Genomic DNA, 3057 nt, shown 5'->3' on the forward strand with positions numbered 1-3057 from the left:
GGGCAATCCTACTTCCGTAGTGATACTGCCTCGGAAACCCAAGGAGGGGTCGCTATGAGTCGGGGCCGACTCGACGGCACATAACAACAACAACAACAAGTGCTACAAAAGGTCAAACACTAGGCTAATAACCAAAAGGATGGCAGTTCAAACCCGCCTAGAGGTGTATCAGAAGGATCTGGTGATATGCTTCCAAAAGGTCAGAGCCGTGAAAGCTGTATGGAGAACAGTTCTATTCTAACACATATGAGGTCTCCTTGAGTTACAATCTACTCCATGGCAATTGGTTTTGGTTTGGTTTATAGAGACCCCTAGTGGAAAAGCATAAAATTATCATCTCTTAGATTATCCTTAACGTAATAAAGCTGCCTCTTAGACATGTTGAACTTTTTTGTTAAATAAGATCATATTTGTAATATATCCATTAGTACTTGACACTCTAAAGCCTTTTTATAAATTCTTTAGCTGTGTTATCTTAATTAATTCTCACAACTACCAAATGAGTAGCTATAATTACGGAGTATAGAAAGGCCTACTGGCTACCCAAGGTCCGGTAAGCAGTAATGGTGGAGGAGGCATTCAAATTAAGTAGTCTGACTCAGGGCTTGGCTCGGCCACTATACTATTATTGTTTTAAATTGTTTATTATTTAAATTATCATTGCTTTAAAGTATTGTTTCACTTCATATACTTTCTTTTCCCCCCACATTTTATTGGGATTTGAGAGAAAGTTTACAGAGTAAATTGGATTTCCATCCAACAACTCATACACATTTTGTTTTGCAGCATTGATTGCAATCCCCACAGTGTAGCAAAAGCACTCTTCCCACTTCCTCCCTATGTTCACCATTTCCATTCGTCCTTCTTTCCTATCCTTTCTGGTCTTCTGAGCTTTATCTCAGAGCAAATATTGCCCATTTGATCTCATATGGTTGATTGTTCTCAGGAGAGTGCTCCTCCCTGGTGTTACTGTTCACCTTTTGGCCTATCATTTGGGTAGAAATTGAGCCACAAGGGTTAGTTCAGTTCCAGGCCTGAAGGATGTCTAAGAGGCATAGTCTTGGGGATCCCACCAGACACTATTAGACTAGTAAGCCTGGTCTTTATTATTATTATTATTTTGCATTTTGTTGCACATTTTTCTCTCACTCTATCTAACACTTCCTATTGTGATTCCCTTCAGAGCGGTCAGGACCATCTACTTCTTATGGTCTCAGAGACATGGAGGCTGGGATTTATGATCCATTAGAACTTTGGACCAGTTGTTACCTTGTGTCTTTGATTTTCTTCACTCTTCTTTATTCCAGAAGGCAAGAGACCAACTGTTGCAGCTTAGATGCCTGCTCACAAGCTTTAGAGACCCCAGTTGCTATTCATCAAAGTAAGATGTAAAACTTTGTCTTTGTGGACTGTGTTATGCCAATTGACCTATATGTCCCTCAAGACTGTGGTCCTGAGCCTCCAGGCCCCGTGACACATTCCCTCAAGGTGTTTAGTTATGGCTAAGAAGTTTTCATAACTTTGCCCCTGTATGTTCTACTATATTAGTGGATATATTTGCAGTCTATGTAGAAATGTGTGTGTGTGTGTGTGTGTGTATGTGTGTATCCTCTGTCAAATGTCTATATATTTGTGGTTGGAGCCCTATTCTCATTCTCACAGCTATTCAGCTTAACCGTCTATCTATTTATTCACTCATGTGTTATTGTTAATATTGTTACTGCAGGTTTGTGTATGCAATAGTATTTACCTATGTTGCCTTTCCTCTTGTCCTATGTCTTCCTTTGTCTTGATCACTTTGTGCTGACTTCTCCCTTATTGTATATTGCCCTTCCTTTCACCCAATGTAGTGGAGAAGGCATTGGGCTGCACAGAAGAAGTTCAGTGGTTCAAATCCACCAGCTGCTCCACAGAAGGAAGATAGGGTCATCTATTCCCTTAAAGATTCACAGCTTCAGAAATCCAGTGGGGGTCGCTATGAGTCATAATTGACTTGATTAACCTTGAAAGAATGTTTCCTTCTGTGTGTAAGCCTTTTCTTGACTTTTTACAGTAGTGGTCTCATACAATATTTGTATTGAATAGTTTCACTCAGCATAATGTCCTCTAGGTTCATCCATGTTATGAGGGGTTCATTGTTATTCTTTAAAGTGAATAGCAGATTCATTGTTATTATTTAATATGTGTAGTAGTCCATTGTGTACATGTACTATAGTTTGTTTATTCATTCATAAGTTGATGGGTATTTAGGTTGTTTCTATCTTCTTGCTATTGTGAATAATGCTGCAAGGAACATGGATGTGCGTACATTTACTCATGTTCCAGCTCTTATTTCAGTCGGGATTGCTGGATAACATGGTATTTCTATTTCCAACTTTCAAAGGAAATGTCATGTTTTCCACAGTGGTTGTACCATTTTACAGTCCCACCAGCAGTATATGAGAGTCCCAATCTCTCCACATCCTTGCCAATAGTGCTTTGCTTATCCGAGGTCTCCTTCCTTTCCATATAAAGTTAGTGATTGGTTTTCCATATCCCTAAAGAATGTTGATGGGATCTAGATTGGGATTGCATTAAATGTATAGATTGCTTTGGGTAGAATTGACATTTTCACAATGTTCAATCTTCCTATCCACGAGCATGGGATGTTCTTCCATTTATGTAGATCTCTTATGGTTTCTTGAAGTAGTTTTTTATAATTTTCTTTGTAGAGGTCTTTTGTATCTCTGGTAAGATTTATTCCCAAGTATCTTATTTCTTTGGTAGCTATTAAAAAAGGTATTGATTTCCTTATTTCTTTTTCAGCAATCTCTTTGCTGGTGTAGAGGAATCCAACTGATTTTTGGTGTTGATCTTATATCCTGCCATGATGCTAAATCTCTCAATTAGTTCCAGTAGATTTTTGACTGAGTCTCTTGGTTTTTCTAGGTAGAGAATCATATCTTCAGCAAATAGGGATAGTTTGACTTCTTCTTTACCAATTTGGATGCCTTTGATTTCCCTTTCTTGCCTTATGGCCCTGGCTAGGACTTCCAGTACAATGTTGAATAGAAGTGG

The sequence above is a fragment of the Orycteropus afer genome, unplaced genomic scaffold (genome assembly GCF_000298275.1).
Source record: "Orycteropus afer afer isolate SDZICR_OR568_19922 unplaced genomic scaffold, OryAfe1.0 scaffold00119, whole genome shotgun sequence".
Classification (NCBI taxonomy): domain Eukaryota; kingdom Metazoa; phylum Chordata; class Mammalia; order Tubulidentata; family Orycteropodidae; genus Orycteropus; species Orycteropus afer.